The sequence below is a fragment of the Chiloscyllium plagiosum genome, chromosome 33 (genome assembly GCF_004010195.1).
Source record: "Chiloscyllium plagiosum isolate BGI_BamShark_2017 chromosome 33, ASM401019v2, whole genome shotgun sequence".
NCBI lineage: Eukaryota > Metazoa > Chordata > Chondrichthyes > Orectolobiformes > Hemiscylliidae > Chiloscyllium > Chiloscyllium plagiosum.
In genome coordinates, this window is record NC_057742.1 from 21,071,871 (window position 1) to 21,083,571 (window position 11,701).

An 11,701-nucleotide genomic window follows, 5' to 3' on the forward strand; every position below is an offset into this window, starting at 1 on the left:
TCTTTCTGCCTCACTGATGTTAAATGAATGACAAATAACATTGAAAATGTCAGCACTTTAAAGAACATTAAAAGTAGAAACTTTTAGAAAGCCACACTCCAGGAATGACACCAAGTTAAATTGGCAATCCTATATTTAGGAGAACTCAGATTCTTGAGAGGTCCAGATGACCATTCACAAGAGTCAGCAATGTGGTGGGAATGGATAAATAAAAGAAAGGTTAAATACCTTTCTTTTTGTCGAGGCACCACCTCCCCATTTTGTAAACAATCTTGCTCTTTGTTCCCAGAGGTTTAGAAAAGAGACTGTAAAACTTGTACCAATGATTGGCATAGACTTGCATGCAAGATGTGCTAGAATTATGACTGCAATTCCATGCTTCCCCAGAGCAAACATTATAAATTTCTGTTCACTTGAGGGCTTACAGCACCCAGGTCCACGAGAAACACAGAATTATATCCTCACATAATAATGTAGTGGCCTTTTATTACCAACAATCCTAAACTGTAAAATCCTCTTTGCCTTATCTGTCTCTCGCATCACTCAGCCATTTAATGTTTTAACTGCTGAGGCAAGGCTGGTTCACTGTTAACTGGCTAATACCTTTCTATATTACCATCCAAATCCATCGAATATTGTCCTTTGAGAACTCGCCATTGATTGTACTAAAGTTGTTTTAGAAAATCAAGCGTTAGCCCTCCTGCTTTAACACTAGTTTGCTGCCTTATATTCAAAATACGACAACTTTGAATCATGTGATGATTACTTGAAACACACATGTTGATTGTTCACATCAGAGTTTCCGACTCATTCTGATCTTCACTTCTAGTTTCACAGTGGAGCAGCTGCCTCTTTACCTCCTTCATGGTTGCAGACACTGACACTTCTGTTACATCTCCTACTTGTTTCTTATCTCTCTTGGTATTTCTTATGGACAAAGATTTTATGAAGGTAGTTTTCATTGGTTGCAAGTAGCTAGTCAGGCCTATTAGTGATCAGCAGATGCTTCCACAGTGGATGCAAGTGCAGGCACAGTTGATGCTGGGGGCAATTGGATCTATACTTTTTTTAATCATGCTGGCTGTTTGCTCAGTATCAATGGTACAGCTGTCCTGAGGTAGTGTCTCAAGACATTTCTATGCTTCCCACTGGCAATAGTTGATGTGACGCACAGGCAAGGATGTTTACAGAAAGTCCTTGAAACTTTTGTCAGGGACTCCTCTGTTCCATTTGCCAGTAGTCAGCTCTCCATGCAACATAGTGTTGGACAAGTAACAGTCATCCATTCAGGCAAAGTAATCCTCAAAAAACAGTTGCTTTTGCAAGAGGGTGGCCTCGATGCTGTTGATACTGGCATTTCTAGAACGTCAATGTTTGTGATATGATCTTTCTAGTGGATCTTGAGGATGCTGCAAAGATGAGTCTTGGAAGTGTTCGAGACGGCTTTCATGGCATCGGTACAAGACTCATGTCTCAGCACCCTTCCAGAAGTGTGGTGAGGTAACTATGGCTTTGTACATTGAGTTTAGCTTGTGATCTAAGGCTGTGGTTGCTCCAAACTTCTTGTAAAGTCTCACAAATGCGCTGAATGCTTTAGAAAGTCAATTGTCTACTTCTTTGTACACAGTGACATCAAATGAGATGGCATTCCACAAATAGATAAATTGCTCCAGAGCAACTTGGTTCCACTAATGATGAAGCTTGGTGGTTTATATTCTTCTTGGGGTGCTAGCTGAAACAGCATTTCAGTTTCCTTTAAACTGGTCTTTCCTTTAAACTGGTCTTTAGTCTGTAGATTTCCACCAGACAAAGCAGTTCGAGTGATAAATGAAATCTTTGACCCAGAAGCCAATGGACAACTTATTTCTTTAGAAGTAGTCACTCATTTCTTCTGCAGACCATATTGTATCTTATTGTTTTATGTCCTGAATCTAATATAGTTCTCACAGACTGAGATTACTTTTATTAATAGATAAGTAGTCATGTAAACATTTGCAATTCTTTGAGCAAGTGAATAAGTGGCATTACCAATTCACTGATGATGGAGGAATAGGAATCTATTTTTTCAAAGCTTTGCACAAACTCACATTTTCATTAATACAATATGTATTTGCTGCCATCTTTATTCCAATTGTTTTACTGTGGATTGATCATATTTATTAACCCTTGATCCCATCATCTATTACTTATAAGCCATAAGCATCTATTATGATTGATGAGCTGTGATCTCTTGTAAATACTACAACTCAATATACTTTGAAATCATAAACTGGTAATGATACTGTTAAAGATGGAGTGTCATTATCAGGATACCTGTTGACTCTGGGTTGAGCTTTTTGACTTACCATTATGTTTACGTTCCTCAGAATCTTTCTGATGAAAGCTTTTTGAACTGAAATTTTAATTCTGTATCTCTCCACAGATGCAGCCTCAGCTGTTGAGTACTTCCAACACTTTCTATATTCAATTTGGATCTGTAGTATTTTGCTTCTGAGGTAATGGTTATTATCATACTTGAAGTAGTCATACTGATGCCATGAACCATTTTAACCAAGCTTCTACCTTGAATAGACTTAAACATCCTCAGAGTGCTTCATACAGTCAATTAGCAAACAGTATTTGACATCATGCCTGTTCTGGAGTAAGCGACCAAATGTTTTAAGGAAAATGTTAAAGGAGGCCATATAGAAGAATGGAAGAGTTCTGAAAGAGAATTATACAACAACAAAAGGCAAAACTGGTAAAGTGAATATAAACATGGAAGTGCAGACCAGAATTAGATCAATAAAGATATCCCGGAGTGTTGTAAAACTGGGGAATGTTAGGGAAATGGGGAACCACATAACTGAGGAATAACTTGATTAAACTGTTTAGAATTTTAACATTGAGGCATTGTCCGAATAGATGCCAAAGCAAATCAGCAAACATGGAGGAGATATGTGAGGGATTTAGTCTGAATTAGTTTGCAGGCAGCTTTTGGTAAGCTCACAGAGATGGCATGATGAAGCAAGATAACATTGCAATAGCCAAGTATGAAAATAACAAAAGCATGACTGATGGTTCCACAGAAGCAGATAAGCTGAGGCAAAGGAAGAAGGAGGTGCTGTTATGGAGATGGAACGAGGTAGTCTTGTATTGAAGGGGATTAAATGTCAAACTGAATTTCGGGTAAAACTGAATGCCAAAATTGCAAATCACCTGGTTCAGTCTCAGTGGTGAGAGGAAGTGACAGAATAACTGCAAGGGAATGCAATTTGTAGTGGGAACCCCAAAGACAATGTCTTTGGCTTCCAAATTGTAATTGAAGAAAATTCAATTTTCAGCTCATCCAATTCTGGATGTTGAATAAGTGGCACATCAATAGAGGCTGTAAAGGAGTTGGGAGAAGTATTGGTGAGGTACAGCTTAACGTGATCAGTGTGGAGTGTGTGCGCAACCCAACATATTTTCAGATAATGTCACTGATGGACAGTGCTACATGAGAAACAGAAGGTATGTCAGGCTTTACTGAAGGTAAAAATACCAGGGCAATGATTTTAAGTAGGTGCTTAGTGGAGAAGAGAACCTTTGCATGGTGGTTTTCGACTGGTGAAAACTTTGCCAAAGTATGGAGGATCCCTCAGCACATTATGTGGTCCAGCCAGATTTGCCGATAAGTCAACCACTAAGCAAACTGTCACGACCATTTATATTTTTATACTATCTTCAATGTAATAAAACATCTTAAACTGCTTCTCCAATTCACCATAAAACAAAAAACAGATATTGGTGACATTTGGAGGTGGCCAAAACCTAGTCAGAGGGTTAGGTTTTTAAGTGGGCTGTTAATGGAAGACACAAAAATAGAAAGAAACAGAGAGGGCTATCCAGAGCTAAAGGTCTAGGCACTGAAGTCATGGCTGTCAGAATTCTTTAACTTTCATTCATGCAATGTGAGCACACTGTTAGGTCAGAACCTGTCACCCATCCCTAATTACCGTTGAGAATTGGTGGTGAACTATTGCCTTAAACTGAGAGAGTTTGAGTGTCATAGATCAATTGACAATACTGTTTGGGTGCTGGTTCCAGGATTTTCAACCATCAGTAATGAAGGGATGCCAATATAATTTCAAATGGGATGGCATGTTGGCTCAGTGGTTAGCATTGCTGCCTCACAGTGGGACCTGGGTTCGATTCCACTGTCGGGTCACTTCTATATGGACTTTGCACATTCTCCCTATGTCTGTATTATTTTCCTCCGGGTGCTCCAGTTTTCTCCCACAATCCAAAGATGTGTAGGTTAGGTGGATTGGCAATGCTAAATTGCCCAGTGTTCAGGAATGTGCAGGCTAGGAGGATTCGCAATGGGAAATGCAGGGTTACAGGGATGGGGGTGTGTCTGGGTGGAGTTGTCTATGGAGGGTTGATGTGGATTTAATCGGCTGAATGGCCTGCTTCCACATGGTAGGGACTCTGTGAAATCAGGATGGTGTGTGCATTGGAGGATACTTGCGGGTGGTGGTGTTCCCAAGCCCATGTCCTTCTATGGTGAAGGTCATGTGTTTAAAATGTGCTTTCAAAGAAGGCTATGCAAATAGTAGTGCATCTTACGCATAGTGCACTGTGCCCCAGTGGTGGCAGAAGTGAATGGTGGACGGTGTGCCAAATGATTGGACTGCTTTGACCCAGATGGTGTTAAAATTATTGAGAGTTATTGGAACTGCACTCATACAGGCAAGTGGAAAATATTCCATCACTTTCCTGGCCCGAGTCTTACACATGGTGCCTAGGCATTTGGGAGATAGGAGGTGAGTTACTTGCAAACAGAATTCTCTACCTTTGGTACACTCTAGTATCCACAGTATTCATATGGCCAGCTGGGATCAGTTCCTGGTCAAGGGTAATCCCCAGGGTTCAATTAGGAAGGCTTTAACAATGGTAATCCCTTGAGATGTCAAAGGTAGATGGTTAGACTCTCTTGCTGAAGATAATAATTGTCTAACACTACTTTGGTGTGAATGTGAAGCAAATGGCAACTGTGTAACTATTATTAACTGTCTTGACAACCCATTAGGTTCACTAATGAAGGAAATCAGCCATTCTTACCTGGTCTGGCCTATACGTGACTCAAGATCCACAGTAATCTGGCTGATTCTTAACTGTTCTCTAGGCAATTAGGAATAGGAAATAAAATCTGTCCCAGCGATTGGTGCCCACATCCAATGAACAAATAATTGAAGCAAGTCTGAATGGTATCCAGAGCTTGAAGTATATAAGCAGCTATTGCATCAGTTTCTGAAAAGAAGCAAATGGAATTGAAAACTGTGCAATGATCAGTGAACTTCCCACTTCTGAGCTCATTGATGAAAGAACTGAAGATGTTTAAAACTAAAACACATGAAATAGAAAGGTGAGTAGTAGCTTGGATAAAATGTGGCTTAGAGATATAAGCTAGAGTGATGATAATTTTTTTTACACTGGAGGAAGGCAGGCTAGGGTGGTGAATGAGTTAATGCTAGTATGCTGTTTCTTTGTGATGTATATAAATGACTTGGACATGAAGATACAGAGTAAAATTTCAAAATGCATTAATAAAAAACTTGTGATGGGATAGACAGACAATGGGGGTGATGCAAACTGAATACAATAAGACATAAACAGATCAGCTGAGTGGCAGATAGAATTTACACAGAGAATACAATTATGCATTTCACAGGATGAATATGGAGTGGCTCAATAGACAAAATAGCACAGGTTTAAAGAGTATTCAAGGACTGAGACTTGGAGGTTTATTCACATGGATCTTGCAAGGTGGTAACTTATATTGAGAGAGTGGTTAGCAAAACACACAAGATCTTGAGCTTCACAAATAAAGGCCTTGAATACAAAATCATGGAAAATATAATGAATCTTTCTATAATTCTGGTTAGTCTAAAGTTAGAGGGTTGTATGCAGTTCTGGTTACTACACTTTGGGAAGGATGTCAGAGGCCAGAACATGCTAAAGAGCAGATTTACTAGAATAATTCAAGGCCAAAATGGTTTTAGCTTGAAGGTTGGATTGGAGAAGTTGAGTTGCTCTCTGTGAATAAAAAGGAGACTGAAGGTGGAGTTAATAGATGTATACAGGGTTATGTCAAGGTCAGATAAGAAAGGCAAGGAAGAATTTCTCCCATTAAATGGATGGCTCAAGAACATGAAGACACAGTTTTAAGGTTTTGGCAAGAAATGAAAGGGGATTTGAGGAAGAATTTTATGCAACAAGTGGGTATTATCAAGAGAGATGATGGATTTCAAAGAGATATTAGAGGGACACAAGTGCAATGGAGAAGGGCAGGCATGACTGGAATATTCTACTAGAACCAGCACAGACTCCATGGGCTGAATGGCTATGCATGTGTCCAAATGACTCTAGAATGATGTGAAGCATGCAGTCTTGGTGAAGTGGAGGATGTAGAATGTAGATGCTTATTACTTAATATAAAGGTTGATGGTATGGATAATGAAAGTAAATGGAATTGCAGTAGAAGACCAAATGTTCATTAAGTGGTGAGACAGGCTTGAAAGGCTAAATTGCCTAGTTCAGCTCCTGTTTCATATGTTCTCATGAAAGGAGAGAGGAAATCGAAAGAAAAAAACAGGGAAATAGGACTCAGCCTCAAGTGACAATCAAAACAGTCATAAAATTTGCCTGAGAAAATCAAGGTTTATGCACGTGGTTCACTATTTCATGTGCCACTGATTTCATGGTGAGGAAAGTTTGTGAGATAACGATGGGTAAGTACATGGAGCAGGAGTAGACAATTCAGCGCCTCGAGCAACTCCGTCATTCGATACGACCATGACTGATGTCACCTCAGTCTCAATTCCACTTCTCTGCCGCTCTCCATCATGCATCAACCCATAATGAATTCAAAACCTGCCCATATCCTCCTTAAATTTACACAATGTCCCAGCATCCACCATATTCGGAGCTAGTGAATTCTACACATTCACGACCAGTTAGGAGGATGAATTTCTTCTCATTTCTGATTTAAATCAGCCATTTCGTACACTAAAACTATGACCTCTCTTTCTAGACCCCTCCTACTTGTAAATAGCAAATAGGGTGGAAGCAAACGAGCTCAGTGGGCTGGGCCATTGATCTGCAACAAAGAGTGGTGCCTATGGTCTGAGTTCAATCCCAATACCAGCTGAGGTCATGCCTTTTCCCCCTTGCCTGAGGTACAGTGACCCTCGGGTTAAATTCACTGTCAGCTGTGCCTCTAGCGAGAGTGCCGCATATTGGACTATGGCGACTTTGACATTTTACAGGATAATGTACAGCCATAAACGTTCATTTATGGAAATGATGGCAAGGCAAAACTAAAACGGTAGCAAACCCTATATTTATGACTAATTTTGTGACCGAAAACATTTCTCTTTTTGCTAACTTGCAAAGAATGTTAATTTTAAGTCGTCCGCATGACAATAGCTTGGATGTTAAATTCTTTAAAATGATCAGGACAGAAGTTGACGGCTTATTTCACCAAGAAGTAAGTATGAGCGTTGAAATTAGCACTGTGTTCAACGATATGGCATTTGATCAATTACGTTTACTCAGTACTTTTATCCTTTTGATTGCGTTTACTAACAGGAAATGCTTGTGTAGTGAAGGGGTTGGATAATTAAACAGTGGAACTTACAATCGAGCAGGGAATAATTCAATTCTATCGTGTTCGGGTCAAACGCTCACATTCGGGCCACCAGATAACAAACAAAAAAAAAACGTTTCAGAGCTGAAAACATTGCAACGAGGAGCTAGGAAATATGAGAAAGGGGCTTCAGAAACTCCAGCCGGGATCTGAAAGAATAAAATTGCTAAGGGTATTTTTTTTAAAAAAAAGAAGCATGCGGGAGGGTGTGTGCAGAGAACCGGGGGCACATTCAAACTTCAAAACGGCGCTGTCAAGAAATGCTTGCCCGCACAAGGGAAAACCAAAGCGTGGAACAAATCTTCAAACAGAGCGACGGGAGCGTTTGCCTTCTAGAGTTGAATAAATGTTTGTGACATTTAGAGGAGGCGAGGGAATAACGCTAGGAGGACGTACGGGCTGAACCATCAAATGAACTGCCTCCCACTAATGGACCTGTGACCTTCTGCGTTTCGCCGTCGCTCAGAGCCGTCCTAACGCCAGGAGGAGATAGCAGCTTAAAACAAAATTGGTGAGTTTGGACAAATGCAAGTCAGCGAATCGGCGGAGTTACGTTTTCCATTTATACCTTGGCGCTTTTACTTTTGGAGGTACCGTTAATTTCGAAAGAAAGATTTTTATTTTCTTTAAGGGTGGCTGGACCCGAAACGTTCACTTTGATTTCTCTCCACAGATGCTGCCGAACTTTTCCAGCAATTTCTGTTTTTTTTTGTTTCGGATTTCCAGTAGTCCTTTGGGTGACTTTTTTTCTAGTTTCAGAGGGTTTGTTTTTGTTTGTTTTAAATATTGAGTGGGTTCGCTCGCGGGTTTCTGCAAAACCTGTTCTTTACAACAGTGTTGTAGTACTGAACAAACACTAAATTCGGTCTGAACACAACTCTGGCTTCTCTTCAAAGCCATGATGTGGAGATGCTGGCATTGCACTGGGGTGGAAGTGAGGGCTGCAGATGCTGGAGATCAGAGCTGAAAATGTGTTGCTGGAAAAGCGCAGCAGGTCAGGCAGCATCCGAGGAGCAGGAGAATTCCTGAAGAAGGGCTCATGCCCGAAACGTCGATTCTCCTGTTCCCTGGATGCTGCCTGACCTGCTGCGCTTTTCCAGCAACACATTTTCAGCTCTGATCTCCAGCATCTGCAGCCCTCACTTTCTCCTCGAGGACTACAACCTGATGTCGAGTGACTTTTGACCTCTTTAACGCGGCCGCGAACTCAACATTTGCCCGTTTCTCAAATACACTGCGACAACAAACAGTCGTAGTTGTGAAACTTCGCTGATTTCAGGATGAGGAAAGTTTGTGAAAAGTCAGAAATGTAGCAATTCTGGTCACACATCTGCTACGTCACTGTGATTTGCAAAGACTGCCCACGGGCCGCTCTGTATAAATTTACAAAAAAAATTGCGAACGGCTTAGAGCCGCTTGCTATCTTTCACAGTACTCCACAGTGAGCCTATTCGACAGTCGCATTTCTCCTGCTGTACGGTCAGAACTTGGAGAGGAGCTTCGGGAGAACACAAACTTCGTCTAATTCGAATCGGATTGGTTTAGTTTCTCGATGTTAAGCATTTCCGCATCTCTGTGCCGTGATCGTTAGCGGCACAATCCCGGATGGTTTGATTTTGTCATGGGACACGTTTTCCTTTCGCATTTTCAATCCAATTTTAGCTTCAAAACCGCTTTTGGAAATGTACATTGTTTCACTTCCTTGTTCATGAGCGAAGGAAATCAAACCCTGAGGTAGTTTGAGCATTTAAACTAATCGGTGCGGTCATTTCCTAATTAAGAACGAGAGCGAGTTTGTTGAGTAGGGTGTTTGTGTTATTTATTTCTTTAAAAAAAACTGTTTGAAGAAACGAAGCGCAGCTTGGGATGAGTGCATCAGACTTTGTGACTTAATTACATTTCTAAACTTCATACAGTCCTGAAATGAAATTCTCAATGAATTCGGAATAAAGAAACATTGGAAAATTTGGTGAATGTGCTTTATGCCAATCCAGAATCTGGTTTCTTCTTTCGACGCTGTTGTGGTGGTTTTGTTCCGGACTATGTCATTGTCAGCTATTTGAGGCAGTTGTAGATTTACCTTAAAATAAGGGGCAAGTTTGTTACCGTAAACGCACAGAAACACAACAAAAACCCCCTTCAAGCTGAAGAATTATGTTTCCCGACGTGAACAGAATGGGGATTGCCCGGGTGCAGGGTGAGTGAGGTAAACCTTTACGGTGGTTGCAAGGACAGGGGGAAAAAATATCAAATCTTGAGCAAAACGGGTGGGTAGTTGTTGTAGGGAAGCAGGAGTTGCCAACTGTTCTGGAATGTGGCTCCAGGCTGAACTTACAATTGAAGCAGACCATGGTGATAAAATGTAGGGAAGGGTGAGGGGGGTTTCAGCCACTGTGAAATTAAAAGTAGCAAAGTCAGTGAGTTGAAGAAATTGGTCTTAAAACCAATTGTCCCAACTGCGAAGTTATTGTCAGTTTTACTTCAGTGAGTCGTTGACGGGAGCCGAAGGCAAACGCAGTTTACTTTAAATGTGAATGCCCTGTTGGGAGTGAAGCACAGTCATAGCTGAAACGCCCTAAGATTGGTTTGGAGATGCCGGTGTTGGACTGGGGTGTACAAAATTAAAAATCACACGACTCCGAGTTGCACTCCAACAGGTTTAATTGGAAGCACTAGCTTTTGAGCGCTGCTCCTTCATCAGGTGGTTGTGACAACCAATCCAGAACCTTCCAGTTAAACCTGTTGGACAATAACCTGGTGTCGTGTGATTTCTAACTTTGGGAAGATTGACAGGGAGCAGCTCCGCCGGTTCACCATGACCGTCCTTTGACTGTAACTGGCACCAAACTTTTAGTCCACCCGGAGACAAGGGGTCGAATGGAGAGCAGGAGCTGCGGACCATCCCTTATATAGACCACGAGGTCGCAGTGCTGTTTCCTGATTGGCCCTGAACAATGCAGTCGAGGGATTATTACTCGCTGGTGACCGCTGATTGGCTGCTTTGCATCTATTTGAGGGGAAGGATCTGAAACCACTGATCTGTAATGTAATGGACTCTTTTAAACTACAACTTAACCTCACTGGTCCAAGGTTAAAACTCACACAACAGCAGCTTATTGTCCAACAGGTTTATTTGGAAGTGCAGACTTTCAGAGTGCTGCTCCTTCATCAGGTCGCTAGTGAGGCTGGATCATAGGACACAGAATTTATAGTAAAAGATCAAAGTGTCATACAAATGATGCAATGTATTAAACAAACCTAGATTGCTGTTAAGTCTTTAATCACCTAGAATGGGGACACAGCTTTCAGTGCATTAGTATGTAAATATATTGAAACCTGCAAGGAACTAAGAACCTGCACTCCATGGTCTCTTTGTTTAGGACCTTACCATTTAGTGTATAAGTCCTGCTCTGGTTTGCTTTTCCAAAACGCAGCAGCTCACATTTATCTAAATTAGACTCCATCTGCCACTCTGCAGCCCATTGGCCCATCTGATCAAGATACTGTGGTACTCTGAGGTAACGTTCTTCGCTGTCCACTACACCACCAAATTTGGTGTCATCTGCAAACTTACTAACTATACCTCCTGTGTTTACATCCAAATCATTTATATAAATGATGAAAAGTAGTGGATCAATCTGTGATCCTTGTGGCACACCACTGGTCACAGGCCTCCAGTCTAAAATAAAATTCTCACATCAGTGATAATATGCAAGTATAACTTCAAAATGCAAAAAGTTACATAAATGTTATACAGTATTACAGCATGATTTCATGAAATGAAAGGTGAAAACCACATAACATCCTGGTGATTATTTCAATTTGTGCAATTTTTCAGTTGATTTGCATGCAAACAATTCAAGACATTTACTCACTGATGAGGTCATCACACACAACTCCAGAGTAGATTAGATTTAGATTATTTACAGTGTGGAAACAGGCCCTTCGGCCCAACAAGTCCACACCGACCCGCCGTAGCGCACCCACCCAGACCCATTCCCCTACGTTTACCCCTGCACCTAACACTAC

General features: G+C 41.1%; 1 long non-coding RNA gene across 1 annotated transcript in view; it reads left to right on the forward strand.

The window, feature by feature from the left end:
• The first annotated feature begins 7,357 nt into the window (after positions 1–7,357).
• Positions 7,358–11,701, forward strand: part of LOC122539930 — an 8,484-nt gene continuing 4,140 nt past the window's right edge. The window contains exons 1-2 of the long non-coding RNA XR_006309209.1: positions 7,358–7,513; positions 8,036–8,183. This is a non-coding gene — a long non-coding RNA (uncharacterized LOC122539930). The remainder of the gene's footprint in view (positions 7,514–8,035; positions 8,184–11,701) is intronic.